Genomic DNA, 24,090 nt, shown 5'->3' with positions numbered 1-24,090 from the left:
AGTGACGGTAAGTTTTTGAAAAATGCGAAGAATAATGGCAAATCATGGTAATACGGTGAAATTATTACAATGATTAATTCGGGTGTATTGGAAAAGACTTGGTTGGTTATTGGGCGTATGTAATTCAAATTCCAATGCATCGAGGCAATTATTACGAAATGACAGAATTTTTGGGTTACCGTTCGCACCAGATTTAGTAACGATGTGTCATTATTATGGTTTTAAATGCACCGTTGTTTGTTTATGATGGGATCCCCCCAACTTAAATGTGGCCGTCCACGACATGTATTTGTCTCATCAATGGAATATTTTAATTGAATCCGCAAGAGTCAACAGAGATGTACCTGGCGACCTACTTGGTGGTGGAGTAACAACAGACGGACCGGTGGAGTAACAACAATGACGGAGTAATAGCATCGATGGAGTAACAACAATGACGAAGTAACAACATCGAAAAAGTAACAACATCGACAGAGTAACAACAGTGGTGGAGTAACAACATCTGACACTTAGAAAAATTTTCAGGAGTAACAGCAGTGGTGAAGTAACAACACCGACGGAGTAACAACATTAGCGGAGTAACAACACTGACGGAGTAACAACAGCGGCGGAGTAACAACATTCGACACTTAGAAAATTTTTTAGGAGTAACAAACGTGGTGGAGTAACAACACCGATGGATTAACAACATCGATAGAGTAACAACACCAACGGAGTAACAATAACGGTGGAGTAATGACATCGATGGAGTAACAACATTGGCAGAGTAACAACATCAACTATTACTTGGAAAATTTTTGTCAGCTCCTCCTTATCAGATTTTGATCGTTATTCCTGCAAAAGACAAACAAGTAAGTAGTAACAACATATTATATTTATTCATCATTTTTTTTTATTTTTTATTTTTTAAGAAGAACAATAGGCAGAGGGAGCATTCTCTGCACCAACAACCATCAAACCAGATTTTTCAGAGAGATGTTTGATGAAGGCATCCTTAGAAGTTGGACGGTGGTATAATTTCAGACGATGTCCATTCACTAAGAAAGAAGTACGAGTATCATCTATTGTAACCAATCTGATTGTTCCATTGTCAAACACAACATCCACTTCATAGGGTCCCATCCAGCGAGTGCAAAGCTTTCCTTTAAAATATTTGAAATGGGAGTCATAGAGCAGTGCCCAATCTCCTGTATGAAACACCTTGTTCTTGATAAATTTATCGTGCCATTTCATTCTCTGTTGTTGAATAGCAGTAGTTTTCTGGACAACCACTAAACGTATTTCATCTAGCTCATTGAGCTGTTCCAACTGGTGTTTCTAGGCCTCTGATAAATCTAATCCTACTTCCAAAGCTGTTCTGAGCATGCTGATCTCAAATTCTACCGGAAACAAGGGGGATTTCCCATAGACTAACTCAAATGGTGAAAACCCGGTTGTATTTCACCATGTTGTCCTGTATGCCCAGAGAGCTTCTGGAAGTTTCTGAGACCAATCCTGATGATGGCTTGCTACAATTTTTGTCAAGATATTTTCCAATACCTTGTTTGTACTTTCTACTTGCCCATTCACCTGGGGGTGGTAAGGAGTTGTCACCCTATGTTTGACCCCATATTTCTGCATAAGCCTTGCTATCATGTTGTATGTGAACTGTGCCCCTCCATCTAAAACAAGCTTCCTTGGAGTACCATATCGAGCAAAAATCTCTTCAAAAAGAAAATCTGCAACCACCTGTTCTATTGCTTTCGCAACAACTCTGGCTTCCACCCACTTAGTCACATAATCAATGTGGACCAGAATGTGAACCTTTTGATGAGAAGGTGGGTTAAAAGGTACAACGAAATCAATTGCCCACTTCTCAAAAGGTTCTAGGACTACCAGGGGTTGCAATGGCATCTCATCCATTTTTCTAGGCTGCCCCATATGTTGACAACTGTCACACCTTCAGACATAATCTCAAGCATCCCGAAAGATAAAAGGCCAATAATATCCCATTTGCAACACCTTGTGGCCTGTTCTTTTATCTACAAAATGTCCCCCACAAGGGCCATCATGGGCAATCTTCAATATCTCATAAAATCCACCCTCAGACACACAACGCTGAATTTTCTGTTCAACCCCTGTGTGAAAAAGGTACCTCACCATCCATGAATATCAGGTACTATGATGAATAATTTTCCACTGTTCCCTATATGATAAATGAAGAGGTACTTTCCCTGTAGCAAGATAGTTAGCAATATCTGCATACCACGGAGTGTTAGCAAAAATTGCAAAAATATGCTCATATGGAAAACTATCTTCTATGGGTGTACCTTCAACATTATTATCTAGTCTAGACAAAAAATCAACAACCACATTGTCCTTTCCTAGTTTATCTACTATGGTGATGTCAAATTCTTGAAGTAACAACAACCATCTTGTAATACGACCAGGAGTAATGGGTTTATTCATCAGATACCTGATTGCTACGTGATTAGTGTGTACAAAGGTGGGATACCCGGTAATATAATGTCGGAACTTGTTGATGGTGTAGATGACAACAAGGAATTCTTTTTTAGTCACTGTGTAGTTTAACTCGGTAGGAGCCAAGTTCTTACTAACATAGTAAACTGCATATGGCACCTTGTCCACTTATTGTCCCAAAACTGCCCCAACTGCTGTCTGAAAGGCATCAGCATGAATATGAAACAGTAATGTCCAGTCCGGCCCTCGAAGGATCGGAGCTCTACAGACAAGTTCCTTGATTTTCACAAAGGCTACATCACAATCATCTGTCCACACAAAATCTGCATCTTTTGTCAGCAATTGAAAAAGTGGATGTGCTATCTTAGCAAAATTTTCTATAAAGCACCTATAATAACCAACACAATCGATAAAGCTACGTACCTATGTGGGTGTTTTGGGTATTGGGAAGTGAAATATTACCTTTATCTTAGCTAGATCCATTCGAATTCCAACAACTGAAAGTAAATGTCCCAAGACTATTCCTTCCTCCATCATCATGTGGCATTTTACTGTACTCAAAGAGACATGCGCCTGTTTACATATTTCAAGAACTTTTTCCAGATTTTCCAGCCCTTCTTCGAATGAGTCCCGTATGGAGTAAAATCGTCCATATAAATCTCAACACTGTCATATACCAGATTAGAGAAAATCCCTAAAATTTCCCTTTGGAATGTTTCATATGCATTACAGGGACCAAATGGAAGGACTCGGTATGTCAAAGTTCCCAAGGGCACGTGAAAATGGTTTTATCCTGATCCTCAGGAGCTATCTGGATTTGGTTGTACCCACTAAATCCATCCAGGAAGGAGAAGAACTTCTTCCCAGCCAAAGTATCCAAGACTTGATCAATGAATGGTAATGGAAAATGGTCTTTCTGTGTTGCCTTATTTAATTCTTTGTAATCCACACATATCCACCATTTACCATTTTTCTTGGGAACAATCACCAACAGGGAAACCCATTGGCTGTCCGAAATGGGGTAAATAAATCCTACATCCAACAACTTTTGAAGTTCTTCCTTGACAATGTTTTTCAGAGCGAGGTTCATTCTCCTCTAGGGTTGTCTCACAGGACGACAATCCTCTTTGATGTATATATGATGGGTACATAGATTGGTAGGAATCCCTTTCATGTCTGTGTAGTCCTAGGCGAAGGCTTCTTTGTGTTTTCAGAGAACATCTAGGAGCTGTTTTGTCTGGGATTTTGATAGATCTAGATTAATATTTAGGGTCTTCCCTGGCTCTATCTCTACAGAAATACTGTCATGGGACACAATTGTGGGTAGTTCCTCAAATCCATATGCTGTTTCAATATTTTCCCGTGTTTCACAACTCAAGATAGATTCTAGAATTCGTTGATTCGAATCTGAAACAGAACAAGGATCACTAATGAAAGTGGTAATTGTGTCATCTTCTGTTTTTGTTTTCAGCTGAAGGGCCTGTCCAATAGTAAGGACTGGTCTTAATTCCTCATCTTCAAGTTTAGACTCTTCCCTTGGTAGAGGTTTCTTGTGGCCAGTTGGCTTCATTGATGGGCTAGGTTCTGTAAGAGGGTATAACACAAGGTTTTTAGTAACATGCCCATTTGAGATAACCATATGCCCAGAATGACACCCAATGTAAGTGTCTGCAGTTGCCAACCATGGTCTTCCTAGAATCAAGGGATGGCCACCAGCTGGGGATTGCGTTTGCAGCACTAGGAAATCCACAGGGTAATGCCATGAATCAAATGAGATTGTAATGTCCTCCAACTTCCCTACCGGCTTGACTATAGATCGATCTGCCAACTCTAACATAGTAGGTGTATGTTTCAAGTTTCGAAGACCCAATGCATGCATAGCTTCAACAATAATGACATTTATGGCAACACCCAAATCTACCAGCACATTTGGAATTTCTACTCCATTAATTTGCACAGTTAGAATTGGGTTCTCGGGATCCCCATATTTCACAGGCATAGCTTTTCCCATCATAAAATTTGATAGCTTTCCCATCACATGAATGGTGAGTGGGTCCCTTGATTTCTTTCTAGGCTTTTTAGCACAATATTCTCTGAGAATTTTTGCATATATAGGTACGTCCCTCATAGCTTGTAACAGGGGGATCTTAACAAACAAATTTTGTAACTCCCCTAAGAAGTCAAACTCAGCTTGAGGGATCTGTTTACTCAAGGCCAATATTTTCGGATAAGGTGGGTCAGCTCGATGTTCTTGAGTAATTAGCGGTTGAGGAGATGTCTGATTTTTACTAACTTGGTTCAATTCCTCTTCAACTGTTTTTGGTTCTTTAGCCTCACTGCAAACTTGTTCAATAATAACAGGTGAGGGTTGAGCATCTACTACCCGCTCGGATCTCAAATTCATCTCATAAAGTTCTGCGGTGGAGATGTTGTATGAAGGTAGGTTGAGGGTGTCAGCTTGCTGAGCCCCTTTATTGCTAGGATTCAGATTGGGTTGGATAGGAAGTTGAGGATGAACGGGCTGATTACCAGGAGGCACATTAGAGGGAAACTGGAGTTTTTGTTGTGGTATTGATTGGGGAAACTTCCCAGGAGGAGAGGGTCCATGCCAGTTCGAAGCCCATGAAGAATTCGAACTAGTTTGAGGAGCCCACTGCTGCTAGGGTGGAAACTGATATTGGGGCCACATAGGTGGATAAGGCATGGACTGAGGACCCATATTAAAATTATTGAAATACTGAGATGGATCCAAAAACATACCTTGATTTACAGTTGGTGGCCGAGGTTGCCATGGATTTTTGGATCCCATAAAATACAGTTGGTCCACCTCTTCGCCTGTCCCTTGAAAAACCACTTTCAATCCTGGCAAGGAGGGGCATGAACTTGTTGCATGACTCAGCTCGCAGATTGCACATTCCTCTATAGAGTTCAATGGACATTCTCTCTGTGGATGCTTCTTTCTGCACTTCGGGCAAAATATAGCCATAGTCCTTTCCAATTCCATATGTTTTTGTTTTACTTGCAATGTGTCCATCTATGTAGATAGGGTACTCAGGATATCAGTCCTTAAATTATCCAGCAAATTTCCAATTTCTGCCTTTGTGACACCTCCACCAGATAGTTTTGTTAACCGAATTCCTTGTTTATTCCTTGCAACCCCCCTCGAGCACTAAATGCACAGCTCACAAATGGTATCGAAGTCCTCTTTTGATATGCCTCCCTTTCCTACTATGTTTAACAGCTCCAGAGTCTTCTCTAAAGGCCCAAAGAAGGATACTTTTCAAAATGTCCTTATCTAGGGTAGAATGACCTGATCTTTGTAACATGTACTTAAAACATTGCACACAATCCTCCATGTTCTCGTCTTCTTTCTACATGAACTTAAAAAGTTCTTCCTTAATATCCCGAGATTTACAGTAATCCTAATACTTCTCCACGAAAGAGTTTTTCATCTCATCCCATGTGGTGATAGTCTTCCCCTAGATCCATAACCATCGTAGGGCTGTCCCTTTTAGTCTAGTTGGCTTGACCCATTAGATATTTTAACCTTGAATCTCATGCTTTACATAAGACTTCATAATGCAATGAATGCCAATTGACTTGCCACTAATGGGCACTGCATAATTATAAATTGCATGCATATGCAATAAAAAATAATTAATAGATCTAAAATCTAAGGATAGACAAACCATCATAGTTTAGATTTCAGCTTTTCTAATATATTTTAGTAGATTTGTTGTGATGAATTGTTAAGTGGAATATCCATGTCATTTCACAAATCATAATGAGAGGGAGGTAGAGTTTCAAATTGGCAACTTGGTCTTACTTATATTAGATAGGGAGTAATCCAAGCAATCAAGTGGCATGTCTAGCGCTTTGTTATGACATTTTGAAGAACCATTCAAGACACCCGAGAAGACAAGTAATGTGCCTTATAGGTTAGAGTTCCCAGACCACATGAGAGCTCACCATCCAATTTTCGACACTGGCTAATTGAAGCCTTATATGATTAATGAAGTCAATCCCAAAATATTTTCAACATTTTGAGACCTCGCATTAATTTAAAACATGTTAGAGCTAGAAGTGGATGATATACTTATGCATATGATACTCTAGTAAGAATGAAAGACATGAATAATTTGTTTGTTGGAAATGAAGACTTGAAGAGGAGAAAAATTGGGGAAGGAAAGAGGCACAATGGCATGATGAAGATAGGAACCAATGGTTCAAGAACTAGAAACTCAAGGCACATAGACAACTGTTGGTTATATTTTTCCAAGATGAGAACAAGTTTAATGGGGATGTAAGGCCTCCACCTATGGATAGAAATAAGTGCACTACATAGGTGGATGTGAAGGTTATCATAGGAAGTTGCAATGCCAAGCATTGTCCACCTAACCAATGGATGGAGTGGTGAACCATGTCCTGTTTCTTTTGTATGGGATAATAATCCATGGGCACATTATTTAGATTTGTAGACCCAAGGAGCTAAAAATCCTTTAGCTAGTGGAGTTATATTCGAATACACTACTAGGAAAACAAGTTAGACGTAGATGGTTTGAAGCCAAGGCACTGAAGGAAGCAAAGTTGAATGATGGAAATTGAGTCTAACTTATAGTGAAGGGGTTTACAAGCACAAAGAAAGTCTCATATAAAAGGAGGAGGCCTTAAAGGTGATAAAGATAGAATAAGAGGCATTGGTCATTCATTCTAGTGTAGAAGAGCTATGTGGTTTATGGTAAGATTAGCATTAGCATAGTAGAGAAAATTACACTTGCTTAGTGAGAAGAAGAAGATGAAAAACCTACAAAGAGGTGGGCCTATAATTACTTCAATGGCTGGATTGATAATGATTATAGGTAATTGTGCCTTGCATAATTGTAGTCTGTAAATGAATTGTGGGAAATTGGTCACACTCTTCTATATACATTGCAATGTTCTCTATATAAATAAAGTTGAGGCATCCACCTTAGGTGCCGCCTATACACATGTATTGTGGTTGTTGTTCATGAAACATTGTGTTCCACATATTATGAACACCTTAAGAAACCACTCACACCAAATCAAAGATCACAACAATAGTGTTTTTACATTATTAAAACCCTTTAAGAGGGAAATAGGCCACAACCCTTGCCAATGTGTCCACTTGAATGTGAAAGAAAATTTGAACATATGAGAGTTCTTACAATTTATCATCAACAAATAACCATATGTGCTCTTTAAATAGATATCATGGAAGAAATAGGTGGTAAGCAATAGATCAATAGCCATTGATATCAAAGATAATACAATCCACTAGATCACTCTACGTCTAAACCATATCGTGCATCAGATAACATAACTACAAATGCATAATAACGAATACTAAACATACACACTTTTACCTACAGATACATTATACCAAGTTAGTCTTAACCAACTCCTAAGTATTTAAATACCCTAACATCTCCCTTTAAGAACAACTTGGGATAGTATTGAAGGATTTGAAAAGGTGAGACAATAGGAGAAAGAAGGAGGCATTAGAGACTATCCCACCTTAATGATAACCTTTTGAACTCTTAACATAGATCAAAGTTTGGAAAAAATAATTTCTATAAGAGAGATTGTGAAATGTTTGTAACTTGATCATCTATTGAGCAAAAGATCACTTCAAGGACACAATCATGAATGAGCTTTTTGATGATGTGCATTTGTAGCTTAATGTGTTTGCTACACCAATGTTAAATTGGATCTTTGGTGAGTTTGATGGAACTTTGTGTTGAAATCCAAAATTGTCTTCTTTTTGACAACCCTTTTTGCTTTCGTTTTCATCATTTTCATGATAGTTTGCCACATTTCCAAGTTGAAAGGTCACCTAAATTGTGCTCAAACATCATAAAAAGACTCAAACAGGTCGAGTGCTCATAAAAAGACAAAAATCATTTACTTTTCATAGTTTATTTCATTAAGTGTTTTTAGTGATCTCATGCGTAGTAGACAAAGCAACTCTAAAGTATAACTACACACATTAGTAATCCTTCTAAGTTATATCTTAGCTTGTTATTTTGTTGAAGAAGTTTGATTTAGATTTACTCTTATGTTAAGTAGAATATAATTTCAATTTGCAAAAGCATTTAAAATATTTCAATTTCTTGCAAGTAGAATTAGAATTTCAATTCTGCCATTAGATTAGACTTTTCAATTTAGTTCAATTAGAATAATTCTTAAATTCTTGTTGTAGTAGAGTAAATTTTGATTCAGTTCAAATAGAGTAACTTTTAATTCTTGTTGCAATAGATTAAATTTAAAGTCAATTTGATTGATTTTGCATTGAAAGTTTGATTTGCTTTGAAACGAGTAATTTTGATGGAAAGAACATGTGCATAGGAATATTTTGAGTTAATCTAGCCTCATTCACATTTAAGTTCTATTTCATCTTTTAAAAATAAAAAATATAAATCTTGGCATATATTGTGCACATGTACTTCAGAAGTACACAAACCTTGGTTGACAATTATTGAAGTAATTCAACCACCAATTAAATTACCCAACATTTTGGCGCTGTTACCAGGGAAGTGTATATAGGAATTTGTTTTGGGTTTGAATATCATTTTAGATGCATTCAATCTTATAGATGCATAATTAAAGCATGTTAAAAACCATTTATAATGCATGAATAGAGAACGAGATTCTAGGGGTATATTTATAAGTAGAAGTAGAGGAAAAAGTTCAACACCAACATCACCACTTACCTCCACTAGACTACATAGTGCCACACCATCCACTGATACTCCCATTCCATCTATAATAGGTAGACATAGAATTCCTGAGGTGCATAGATCTGAAATCAAACCTAGGGACTCACCAACTTCTTCTAATGAAGTTGGAGTTTAAGAGCCTACATTCCCTACTGTAGGAGTTATATTTCTCTCTTAAACAAGAGAACAACTCTTAGGATAAGAATTGGAAGTACCTAGTGAAGAAGAGGAAGAAGCATATTCTGAAATACCATTAGTAGAAGAACGATAGGAAGCGCTAGACAATCCTGTGTTTGAACCTTATATTAGCTTTGAGGAATCTACTATTATCATGCCAAGAAACTCTCCTAGGTTGTATATCAGAGATGCTTGGGAACATTACAAACTCAACAAAATTATTGGAAAATGGTGGAAGAATGGAAGGAATGATGCATATTCAAGCCAGATAACCACTTCTACTATGCTTAACCCCAGACATGGGTGAACACCCCCAGACTACAAGGCTTAGACCACCAATTACTCAGAGATTAAGGAATAGGTGAAGATGGAGAATACTGACCACACCAGCAGATGCACAGGACCCTGTGATGGCCAACTGCAACAAGTTTAAAGGTCTGTAAATCTATTTCCTAATGCACAGATAGGATGACAACTCTCTGGCATTAAAAAAATAGAAACCTGCATACACATTCAATGATACATACTAGATTCTAACACAGAGGTGGGATGACAACCCCTCTAATGATAAACATCAAGAGCACATGAAAATGCATAATAGGCACAACATGGAACAAAGAAGAAGTGGAAAGTGAGCAATTAAAAGAAAAAGAAGCTTGCATTAGCTGAAAATGAAGACCAAACGCTGCAGGTATCATAGTAGTTACAGTCTCCAGAAGTTGAACCTTACATCAAGATAACATCCATTAACCATCAACCCTGATTACATCTATGTTCTGGGTATATATAGAGTATGTTTACAAAGATATTCTGCTATTCTATGCGTGGAGGGTCATAGCTGACCACCAACCACATTAACTCTCTGAAATGGGCCTCTGCTACGATCTGCTGGCTTTAATGGACAAATCTGATCTTTTCTGATACTCTGTTGTCCTTCCTGAGCAAGTGAAATGTTGTCTGAGAGGAGCTCCATAACTGATTAATGCTTTGATCAGCTCGAGGCCATCCTTCTCTTTTTTGGCCATGTTGTTCCTTAATTGCAGTGGTTGAAGAGTTAATACAGATAGTACCGGGACTGGTAGTCGGCCACCTTCATTTTTTGGGAGCATAGAACAGGCTATGGGCGTGGACGGAATGGTGGAGGCAGATTGAATGGAGGAACGAAGCCCAACCATCATATCACACAAATCAACGGCGGAGATCGTTTGATGAGGATTATCGGGAGGCGAGGCGGAAGAAAGGTGTGAGCCATCGGATCCAGTGCACGGATGGTAGAGATCTATCAGCGGAAGTTATCAGGAGGAAATGTGGATGGAAAGAATAGGGTCGTTGGATCTGGATGTGGCGGATCCGATGGTCATCGGGAGGCAGAGGTGCGTGGGCGATAACGCGCGGGAGACGTACGGGTAGGCGGTAAGTGGTATTCCCCGCACCGCCTATTTGGGTTCGATGGTATACGTACAATGGCCAGCGATCCAATATTTGTGCGACATGTGGCAGAGGAAAACCACTTTCCTCGTGGATTAACAAGCGCGCAGGTTGCGGCATCGGGAGGAGTGACTATCGTCAGATCTCGTGGTGAATGTAATCAATGGCAGGGATACGATCAGGGTTTAGCGTGCGATAGAAATAACGGAGATCGTTGGATCGTGATGCGATCGATGATGGGGATCAAGGTGGAGGGTTATATGAAAGCGCCGAGTCATATGGCGATTCAGAATTAGCACTCAGGGCCGAAATAACATAGGATTTCATAGCGATGTAGAGGTGAAATGGAGTGTTTGAACGGAGAACAAAGAGGTTTCAAGAGAAAAAGAAATAGAGAAGGTGGGGCTATGGGGTATGAAGAAACCGAAGGAGAAGAAGGGGAATGACTGCTGCAAGCTCCTTTTCAGCATAAACCCACCACTAGGCCCAAATTTGACCTTCAAAAGCTGAAGCTTGTAGCAGAGCTAACATCTACAATGACGGGGGAAGGGGAAGGAGAAGTACACCATGTAAATGCTGAACTTAGGAATGGAGGTGGAAGAGGCAGAGGAGGAAATAGAGGAGGAGGTGGAGGAGGAGGTGGTAGAGGAGGTAGGGGAGAACCAGATCCTTATGGATTTCCTATCTTTGATGAGGATACCACAACCACAATGAAAAATATCTCACCTTCTATTCTTCCTAATTTTCATGGCTTAAGAATTGAGGATCCAAAAACATTTATTTTTGAGTTTGAAGTATTATGTAGATCCTATGACTACTTACTTGATACTAAAAAATTGAAACTATTTCCAGCCACTCTAAAAGATGGAGCCCTTAAATGGTTTATGGGTCTAGGAACACATAGTATCAAAACATGGGAAGAAATGAAAAGGGTGTTCCTAGAAAAATATAAATATTATTGTATGCCCCATAACCTTAAGGATGAATTCTTTAAGATGATGCAAAAGGAGGATGAAATCCTTGAAGACTTGGTGGAAATATTTGCTTACAATGTTAAAAGGGATAGGATGCATGATTTAGATGAGGAAACATTGAAATCCATTTTGCTAAAAGCTATAAGAGATGAGTGGATTGACCTCCTTAACTTAATGGGCAAAGGATATGTTTCCCAACTTTCATTCAATGAAATCTATGAGTTGTACAAACATATTTTGAGAGGTAAGGCTAGATTTGGTAAGAATCCAGGAGATCCAACCATGTCAAGGGTTAGTAGATATGTAACTGGAATAATGAGTAGAGAAGAATTAGGCAACTTGCTTGATAATTTCAGTTAAAATACTCTTGGGAATCTTAGTGAACAAATAGATACTCTCAAAATACAAAACAAGCAAAAAATTGAGAATGTTTCATTATCTATCTTCTGTCCTAGGTGTAAAAAAAAACATGCTCTAAGAGAAAGTCCTCTTGATAGTGTAGAAATTTATGTCATATGTGCTGAAAATCCTGATACAAGGGAATGTCCTTCAATACCTGACCTTAATGCTGTCTTTCAGGATGAAGCTAGAACAAGATAAATTGAATCACTTTGCTTTATTGCTAAAAGATCATGGTAATCCCAACAAAAATGTATGCCACAAGGTTTTAATACTCAATACTAATAATATACACAACCACATAATAATTGGACTGCACCTATGCCTTGGAAACCTTGGCCACCCCAACCCTAAAATCCATATTGGCCACAAGGTTGGCATAATTCCTATGGAAAAAATCCTCAATAATACCAACAACCTTATTCCCCTTATACACCTCAATACTGCCCTCCTCAACCAAACCAACCTCCTCAACCTCAATTTCAAGCTCAACCACTAAAACAAACACTTTCATTACCATCACTCCATTTCCTCAAAAATCCAACCAACTACCTACTCAACCACTCCCAAACCCAAATAGTAGAAATCAACAACCTCCCTACAATGCAGAAGGTCAAAAATTTCAAGCATGTATGATAGCTCAATTAGGTCTAAATGATGTTCAACTTAGATATGGTAGGGCTTTGCAAAATAAGTCACCACCAGTTGTCATCCAAAAATCTAAAGAGGATAAAGTTTTTGAAAAAGAAGCACCTCTTGATCAAGAGAAAACTCCTCCAGAGGAAGTTGTTCCTATACATTTATATGATAACCAAATAAAACCAACTTCTACAATTCCTCTAGTAGAACAAACTTCTGTTTCCCTACAAGATCCACCTTTTCTTGAGAGGCTCAAAATTGATAAGGGAATAGAAAGGAAATTTGTTTTACCAGAATATGATACGCTAGATGAATTGAAAAATATTTGCATCAAAATTACTTTACTTAAAGCTATAAAGGAAATAGCAATATTTACAAAAAAAATTAATGAGTTGTGCATTAAAAAACCGGGAAGAAAAAGAAAGGATGTCAAGAAAATTCAATTGTAGGAAAGGTTGCCAATATTATGTTGGGGAAACCAATAGTTCAAAAATATCTAGATCTAGGTAGCCCTATTGTAAAAATTCATATTAATGGTATTGAAATTCCAAATACCCCGATTGCTTTAGTAGCAACCATAAATATTATGAGCAAGAGAACTATGGATCAATTGAAACTTCCCAATCTTCAATATACCCCTACATTATTACAATTAGCAGATAGATATGTTGTCAAACCGGATGGTATATTAGAAGACGTGTTTGTCTCTTTGGATTCATGAATGTATCCTATTGATTTTATGATTTTAACTCTCAAGAATAATCTAGGAGGCCATCCATTGATCCTTGGTAGACCTTGGCTAGCTAAAACTGGTACATTCATAAGTTGAAGATATGGTGATATGTATATTTCTGATGGTATCTTTACTAAAAAAATGACATTTTATCTACTTGGAAAAACAATAACTGAAGTAGAAAGTGAAGTTTGGATAGATGATGATAATGAAGGCTGTGATGATATTCAACCAATATTTATTTTTTCACAAATAGATGAGGAAGATCAATTAATAAATTTAATGAACAATAATGATTCTTCTTCATATTGTGAACAATATCAAAGTTTTCAAGAACAATGTAATATTGAATATATATCATCTCATCTAATGGCTTTGTATTCTATGGAAAAGTTTAGCAATTATTTAGTAGAAATATTTCCAGTTAAAACATTAAGCATTAATAGTAACTTGGAAGAGTTTCAAAAAAGAAAGTTGATAAAGATGCTACAAAAACACCCTCTACCTATGCATGGGAATATATTGATATGAAGGGAATTGATCCTAAAACATGCATGCATCATATTTATATTTAGGAAAATTCCAAACCAGTTAGAGAACCTCAAAGAAGAATGAACCCTAATATGAGAGAAATTGTTAAGGAGGAATTACAAAAATTACTTCATGTAAATTTCATTTATTCGATATCAAATAGTTAATTTGCTTCACCTTTAGTGATTGTTCCAAAGAAGAATGGAAAATGGAGAGTGTGCATTTATTATAGGGAATTGAATAAAGCTACTTTGAAAGATCTTTCTCCACTACCTTTTATAGATCAAGTACTAGATACCTTAGCACGGAAGAAATTCTTTTCATTTCTTGATGGTTTCAGTGTATATAACCAAATCCAATTGACACTAGAAGATCAAGACAAAACAACCTTTACGTATCCATGGGGTGCATATGCCTATAGGGTATTACCTTTTCAGTTATGTAATGTAGCTGTAACATTTCAAAGAGTAGGTTTGGGTATATTTTTTTGATCTAATTCAGGATTGTGTGGGATTTTACAAGGATGATTTTACTGTCTATGGAAATACTTTTGAAGAAGCTCTAAAAAAATTAGAAAAAGTTCTCATTAGGTGTAAAGAAGAAAATCCTATATTAAGTCATGAGAAATATTTTATGATGTTTAATGAAGGAATTATTTTAGGCCACCATATTTCAAGAGATGGAATTAAGGTGGATACATCTAAGGTAGAAGTAATTTCTAAGATTTCAATTCCTACTTTTCAAAGAGATGTTAGAAATTTTCTTGGTTTTAATAGTTATTATAGAAGATACATAGAAAACTTCACAAAAACAGTGTCTCCACTTTTTAAACTTCTTACAAAAGGTCGTGAATTTGTTTGGAATTCTGACTGCCAGAAAATATTTAAGTCATTGAAACATAAAAACACTAAAGCACCAATTTTAAGGGGACCTAATTAGTCTTTTCGTTTTCATATTTCAATAGATGCTTCAGATATAACTCTAGGAGCCATGTTGGGACAAAAAGATCTAAACCCTTATGTTATTTATTACACAAGAAAAAAATTGACTCTTGTAGAGTTAAATTATACTGTTACAGAAAAGGAGTTTTTAGCTGTTGTGCTTTCCATTAACAAGTTTTGACATTATATCACTGGTTATGAAACTTCCATTCATACAGATCATTCTACCATTAGACATTTAATCAATAAACCAATTACTAAATGCAGAATCACAAGATGGTTGTTATTGTTGTAGGAATTAAATATTACTATTCTTGACCAACTAGGAAGAGAAAACACAATTGTTGATTTCCTTTCTAGAATGCAAAATGATGTTCATGTAAAAGATAATTTTCTTGACGAATATATTTTTGCAGAATCTATTAAAACTCCTTGGTTTGCATATAGTGCTAACTATTTTTCCATAGGAAAGTTACCCCCATGATTATTAGCCAAAGAGAATCAGAAAGTGATCAAATCCATTGCACCTTATTCTTGTATAGATGGAGAATATACAAAACTGGACCTAATTTAATCATCTGAAGATTTGTTCGAGAAGATGAAGTACTAGAAATATTGAAAGCTTGTCATGATGAACCACATGGATGACACTTTGTTGATAGAATAACTTCTTAAAGAGTCCTTCTTTTGGGATATTATCAACTTTCTATTTTTAAAGATGCTAAGGAATATGTCAAGAGATGTGCTAGCTGCCAAAGAATGGGAAAACCCATTCCATCAGACAAGATGCCTCTACAACCACAGGTACTTGTAAAGCCTTTTGAAAAATGGGCTCTATATTTTGTTGGTCAAATCAATCCTCCATCTAGATAGAAAATGTATATACTTGTTTGTACGTATTATGTTACAAAATGGGTAGAAGCTAAACTACTTCCTTTTGCAACTAAAAACGTTGTAGTTATATTTATTTTTGAGGATATTTTTACTTGTTTTGGTGTCCCAAGGGAAATTGTGACAAATCAAGGTACTCAATTCACATCCAAGTTAGTGCAGAAAAAAATGGAGAAATACAAAATCAAAATCGAAAGTATACTCCATATCATACACAAGAAAATGGGTAAGTGGAATCCACCAATAAGGTACTTGAAGCAATTCTAACCAAGAATTTGCATTTGCATAGAATAGATTAGGCATAAATGCTTCCAAAGGAACTTTGGGCATACCACACCACATGGAGAAATACAACTGGACATACTCCCTATGAGCTTGTCTATGGAAAGCAAGTTTTTCTTCCAATTGAGTTCCAAGTGGGGACTTTTAGAACAACAACAAAGTTGGGCCTTGATCTATTTGAAGCTAGAAAACATAGGTTAGCACAATTGAATGAGCTAGATGAGATTTGATAAGATGTTATCCAAAGAACCAACATAGTTTAGAAGAAAATATCAAGATGGCATGACAAATTCATCAAAGCTAAAAGGTTCAAGCCAAGTGATTGGGCTCTTTCTTTTTACTCTAAATTCAAATATTTTCAACCATGTGAAGGGAGGAATTTTCGACCATGGGCATTGAAAACCAAGTGGAGGAATTTTTTGCTAGTCATTCAAAAAAATATAACTTGTGAAGGGAGAAATTGAACCATTTTTTTCTACCATGTTCGACTCTTACTGCATTTTATTGATGGAAATGAATTGAATTTACTACTCTGTAGTCTTAAGAAAATGGCTTCTAATGTACAAAAATATTAAAAAACCCTCGAAAATTCCCTATATCATCACGGATTAATTAAAATCCTCATTGAAGCACATCCGAGGGCTACGAGAGATAATTGATTATTTTTGGTGTGCAATCATTTTATAGAAGTTTAGGAGGAAGAAGTGGTTACAAAAACTAGAAGTCATCACATAATAGCTTCAAACCATAATCTTGAACACACTATTGAAGAAGATGGTTTAAATGTTGATGAAGCAGAGAAAATGGAAATCTCACCAGAGGTACCAAAATATGACACTCCTCTTTGTCAATTCTTAGAAAAGATTAGACAAAAAAATGAAAAAGAAGATGTTAGAAGGAAAAAATACAACACAAGTAACAAGAAGTATGAAGAAAAAGACGTGGAACCAAAGGATAACTAACAGAGGAAAACAAGAAAAAGAAAAAGCATCCAAAATACAGAGGAGTCAGGGGTGAAATTGAGAAGGACCAAACATATTTTTAAGCATTTAAGCATACAATCACTGAAGATAGTTGACCTCGAGGAGGAAGAGCATAACATAAGTGAACAAGCTAAAGCACCACCACTTTGTCAGACTGCAAGTCCAACTAGGAAAACACCTGAAATCGACCCAGTCCAATAACAAATCTATGATTATGTGGAATTATTGGATAAAAGAGCACAAAAAAAGGTAAATTCCCCTTTTGAAAATGAATGTGAATATGCTTTCAATGAAGAAATTCCTTTGACTAATGATATTCCTCAAATAGAATATATGATTAAAGATGTTTTAAAGAAAGATATATATATATAGATAGATATATGAGTTAAAGTATTGAACAAGTATCTCAAACAAGAGCATGAGGCAATAAAGTATAGAATTAAATCCTAAGGACTCAAAACGATAACATAATCTTGTATTTGTGCCACTGGTATAAAAAGAACAAGAAACTCAAAGATCACAATAGGTTCCTTAGAAACAAAGTCAGAGGGCTACAAAATAAAATTTTGATGAAGAAACTAAGAATACCATTAAGTGTTAAGAGGCAAAAAGAGGGCACTATCTTGGATGTCCTGATCCAAGGTTCCGAGATAGTATAATGAATGAAGGATTGGGAAAATTTTGAAATTTTGATGCATGAGGACATGCAAGACCCTTGGTGTGGGGGGATGTTGAAAATCAAAATTGTCTTCTTTTTGAAAACCCTTTTTTCTTTCCTTTTCACCCTTTTCATTATAGTTTTCTACATTTCCAAGTTGAAATGTCACCTTAGTTCTGCTCAAACATCATAAAAGGTATCAATCATTCATGGTTTATAATCTATTGTTTCTTTATGAAATTTAATAAAAACATTCCTATAGCTACCAAATTGCACTCATTCTGCAGCTAACCAAAGATTTTGCAAACCACCAACATGGACAGATAGGTTCCAATGCATCGGAGAAGGAATAAAAAACACAAGTAGATTGAAAATGATCAACACATGGACATCCTTCTATCATAGCGATTTGGCAAGTCACCTGGTTCAAGAGATCTAATGGTCAAACCAAAAGTCAACTCTCTTTATAACACCCCAATGATGCCCATAACTTGAAGGTGGTTCGTTGCATTATCAAGTGAGCATGGAATTGGACGATAAGAATTTGGAGTTGATGTGTCAAATTATAATCTTCTCATGGTTTACTCAGTTCAGTAGCAAATCATGAGAAGGAAGACTCAAAATTCGATTTAATTTATTAGTTGTCAAAATAGAAACTCGTCTCTCCACTTATGACTCTTAAGACAATTGCTTAATGCAGGATTATAAAAGGCTCCGAGGTGAAGTAATAGAAACACTTACTATTGTTAAAAAATTACAAACATTTGATATTGAAAACTTCGGCATTTAATATAAATACTCTGTTCCTTAGGTGATCATTGCGTCGATAAATAGCTTGATAGTCAATTTCATGCTTGCATTGAATAGGAGGGCCCCGTGGAGAGCTATAAGCATAGATTAGTTTCTGGTTATGTTAATTTTCATGTCATTGATTAGATGAATAACTCTTTATTCACTTCAATTCATCGATGTTTTTGATTAGTATTTTGTCATCGATTTCTAGTTTAATTGTCAGTATTTTGATCAGGCCGAGAGCTCATAAAAAGAAAAAAACATTTACTTTTCATAGTTTATTTGATTAAGTGTTTTTAGTGATCTTATGAGTAGTAGACAAAGCAACTCTAAAGTATAACTACACACATTAGTAATCCTTCTGAGTTACATCCTAGCTTGTTATTTTGCTGAAGAAGTTTGATATAGATTTACTCTTCTGTTAAGTAGAATATAATTTCAATTTGCAAAAGCATTTAGAATATTTCAATTTCTTGCAAGTAGAATTAGAATTTCAATTCTGCTATTAGATTATACTTTTCAATTTAGTTAAATTAGAATAATACTTAAATTCTTGCTGTAGTAGAGTAAATTTCAATTCAGTTCAAATAGAGTAACTTTGAATTCTTGTTGTAATAGATTAAATTTTAATTCAGTTTGACTGATTTTGCCTTGAAATTTTGATTTGCTTTGGAAAGAGTAATTTTGATGGAAATAACACGTGCGTAGGAATATTTTGAGTTAATTTAGCCTCATTCATATTTAATTTCAATTTCATATTTTAAAAATAAAAAAAATAAATCTTAGCATATATTGTGCACATGCACTTCACAAGTACACAAACCTTGGTTGACAATTAATGAAGTAATTTAACCACCAATTAAATTACCCAACACTTTGATTGCCACACTAGAGTGTGGTTATATGTTATTGTTGAAATTCAAACTTTAAAAATATTTTTCAAACCCACAAGGCTTCTTGACTCACATAAGCTATCACTTGGTACTTTGCTTCTACTAAAGAAAGAAAAATAACCTTTTGCTTCTTATAGGCCCAAGTGATAGGTCCAAAACCAAGGCAAAAACCATAACCTATAATAGACTTCTGATCATCAAGGTTAGAAGCACAGTGTAAATTATTGAAACCAATCAACAACGAATTCCCTTTGAATTGTAATGTATCCCAAGATGAATCATACCCCAGATATACTAAATTACCCCTTTGTTGCTCTCTAACGATTTTCAGGGGGTGTTTGCATATACCAGTCAACAAGACTAGCAACAAGAACATCAACAAAGGAAACAATAGGATGGGTATGAGTCAAATATAAGAGGCTTCCAACTCAATGATGATACTAAGTGTCATCAAATTTAGGTGTAGTCTAGGTGGCAACAAGTTTGACTTAAAACGGGAAGGGAGAAGAAGCTATTTTACAATCTTCCATGTGAAAGCAGTGAATAATATCACACACATACTTAGAATGGGAAAGATAAATTCCTTCCTTGGTTTGCAATACTTTGAGGCCAAGGAAATAATCCAAATATCATAAGTCTATCAATCAAAATTTCTTCTTGAGGATGGATTTCACATCAGTTAAAAGTTTAGGGTCACTACTAGTGAGGATAAGGTCATCAATATAAAGAACAAGTATTACACGATTTATTCCAACTTTCTTAGCATAGATATTGTGGTTAGAATGAAATCTAAAAAATCTAGTGTCAATAAGAAAGCTATCCATTTTAGCATACCAAGCTCTACAATAGAATTTTCTTTTAAGGAGGCAAACAAGGTTGGAAACATTCTGAACATACCAAGGAGGTTGTTCCATCTAGATTTCTTCTTGTATATCCCCATAGGAGAAAGCATATTTAACATCCGTTTGATGGACCTCCCATCCATGTGAAGTGGTAATGGATAGAACAAGGTGAATGAAATTCATCTTGGCAACAAGAGAAAAGTTTTTAGTGTAGTCAATTCCTTCAACTTGAGAGATCCTTTGGGAAATTGGTACACTCCTTTACTTCTAAGTGCATCCTCCATATGGGAGTTCAATGAGAAATAATTGATATTGGTAAATAAAAGCTCACTCAGAGTAGCCATATTAAAAAAATATAGATAATAGGGGCTCACAAAATGAAACTAACTCTTTGAATGTAAATTTCTTGAAAAAATAGATTATTTAGAAAAAAAGGTAGCTCTACAAATGGACTTTAGGTGTGAAAGTTATGCCATTTTGAAAAAAATACATAAAAAGTGGCCAAAATGCCATGTGGCAGGTAGAAGTTGACCCATGTGGAGAGAGATACACAATGATGTTGTTGAGTTACAAAAGATTCTTTTCATTTTTTAACTTTACATACAGGTTCACTTTTAAAAATAAGTTACTCATGAAGTAGCCCACTTTCATAAAGGAAGGACTCAAACTTAAGATATCTTATAAATAAACTTTTCAGCAATTGAGCTAGTACTCAATACATAGCAAGTTTGATGAAGGAAAAGGTTTTCCTCCCCAAAGTGCGCGCTTACCCCAAAACGTTTATTTCTAGTTGCAAAAAAGGTTCAACATGGCCACATACAAAAAAAGGTGAAATCTCCAAAACTCAGATGGGCTGACATCTCAATTAGCTTACGCTAAAAATGCAAGTTTTCCCTCGGTTTCTGATTTGTCAAGATCATAGAGACCCTAGGACAGAGCATACCATTTTTTTTTTGCTTTGTTTACTATTTTAAGAGATCACACAAGTGCATGAAAAAGAGCATATGCAATCAGGAATAAAAATAGAAAAAATAGTAAAAGAATAAATTAAATTAAAGGGTGTATTTAGACTATATGTTTGTTGATATGCCAAAAAGGTTGTATCTTAGGAAAACAAAAACCATTTCAAGTGAATATAAAATAGTTTTTAACTAAAAGAATTGCTCCATTTGCAATAGAAGAATCTACTCAGTCCAAAAAGACACAAAAATAACATAACCAAAAAATCAACAGCCTATGTTCAAGATCTCGATCAACAATGGGGGTAACTCTTCAAATAGACCCTAACACCATGTTAGGAAAAACAAGCTAAGTATTCCACATAGGATGAATGCTTTAAGCAACGACCCACACAACTAGCTCAAAGATCATAATGTAAGTTTTTTTATGTTGTTAAAACCATTTAAGAGGGAAAAAATCCATGGCCCTAACCACTTGATACAATTTAATAATGCAAAAGAAAATTTGTACATAAGAGAGTTTCTCAAATCGATCATGAGAAAATGACCTCTATGCTCTTTAAATAGAGATCATGGACTAATTATATATTAAGCCACATAATAGCCATGACTATCAAGTAGAATCTGAGTTGTTGGATCACTTTATGTTTAAAACATATTATCACCATCACATTACATAACTAAAAATGCATACTAATGCATCCTAAAGAAACACATTAAGAAATAGGTTTTTATCAAAAGATGCATTCGACAAAGTTGACCTTAACTAACTCATAAGTGTCTAAATATCTTAACAATTGATTTCTTAGATGAATGTTATGTTCCTTGCTTTTCTTTGTCTTGGATAAGTATTGATATATTAGTTATCTATATGGTTTGCCATGTTATTTTAAGGATGTGGTTCGACATATGATTATTGTTAGGGTGAATTTGGTTAGTTAGCCTTAGTTGTGCATCTAACATACTATAGCCCAGGGTGAAGTCATGGGTAGACCTTAAGTAAATAAGTATAGTCTAGTTGTAAGTGCAGGTTGGTCAAGCCATTATGGATAAGGTAAGGTAGTGCCCAATTATTGGAGACGATGAAAACAAAAATTTCAAGAAAGGTTCTTAGGATTTTGATAGGTATGTTGTTGTTAGAATGTGGTAGACCATGCATGGATATTATTCTAGTTAGATGTTTGTAGAATTGTTAGTGTTTTGTTTCTTTCCTGGGATAGTATTTTCAATGCCTATCATATTGAAATTTAATTATGGGGAAATTCAAATGCAAGAGATATCTTTATTTCCCTCCAATCCCTTTGATTTTGCATCTCTATGCATTTTATACTGTTAAGTGGATTTAAATATGAAAACATACAAAGTCCTTTGAGAAGTAACAAGATTCTCAAAGAAATTTCAACTAGAAAATATGCATCATGGCTTATTTCCCTAGAAATAGGGATCTTGCCTTTTGGGCCCTCTTCATTGAGATATTCTTCATCATATCTAATGTTTGGCTAGGAAGGTTTTGCTATGTTTTTGGGATCTTGTTTGTTTTGATTTCCTCCTTGTTATTGCATATGCAAAGGTCATTATGTTGTTGTGTACATGTGCCTCTACATGGAAGATTGGTAGTGATGGTGAAAGCCATTATTTGCATATAGCTTACATGCTCTCTATGTTTACCTATATGAAAACAACCATATAGTTTTTAATATTCATTGCTTGAATGACCCAACTTTTCACAATGCTATATCTTGGGTTCTACTTGATATTTGTGCTTGCAAAAATTATTTCCAAAAGTACCATTAGCATTTTCATGTCGATCTACTTTGGTCACTATCTCTTCTATTATATCAAGATTGACTAAGGCCAATATTGCCATAACATTTGAGAGGAGATGTGTCAAAGGATATATTATGGAAGACATGACATGTTTTCTTCGATGGAGTGACTGTATTATGAAATTATCAATTATAAAAAGGAGAATTTAAAAAGAGGATATTGTGCTTTATGTTCAAATAAGCATTTCCTTGAAAGCATCATATTGATATGTTATTCTCCAACATTTTGTTTATTTGTTGTTTATATTTGAGTTATGTAACCTTTGATGAATTTTCACTTGGGATATGAATTTATCTCTTATCATGTTAGATCAAATTTTCATTCTTTTGAGATAAATGAAACAAGAAAAACATTTGGATTCATGGATTGAATGGTTCATGATTTTAACTCCTAATATATTTGTCATTCACGCTATTTTCTTAGATCATATGATAAGCGATTGTTTTGAAACCATTGTGATGTTATAAATAAATGTAATGAATTGATTCTTTATGGTTGTTAGGATTATAATGAGAGTTATGGTAATCAAATAAAGATAGTGTATGATGCAAGAATGCAATACATATAAACAAAGTGATGGTTGTAATTTAACCTAAGGTTTGATGTGAAAGTATACCAATATTATGTTTTTCTTAACTAATGTGAGAGTTGTGCCAATATTATGTATGCCTATACTAGTGTGTGAGTAATTTGATATTGTGTATGCTAGTTAATGTGCTACTTTAGTCAAAACAATGAATATCAAGTGTTGCTATAACATTGCCACCATCTTTGCCTCCATTATCCTCTTTTCTAATCTAGGCTAAGCAATTTGCCATTCCCCTATGTTTTTATTAGAAGAATGCGTGAAGATAAGTGGTCTCTCATATATAATTAGACCATGCAAACATGAACAAGATATGGACTATGGAGCAACTGTAACTTCTTTTGAATTCCAACATGAT

This window comes from Pinus tabuliformis, chromosome J, assembly GCF_031772625.1.
Source record: "Pinus tabuliformis cultivar Carrire ecotype Pingquan chromosome J, CPIR1, whole genome shotgun sequence".
NCBI lineage: Eukaryota > Viridiplantae > Streptophyta > Pinopsida > Pinales > Pinaceae > Pinus > Pinus tabuliformis.
Note: the sequence above shows the minus strand (reverse complement) of the source record.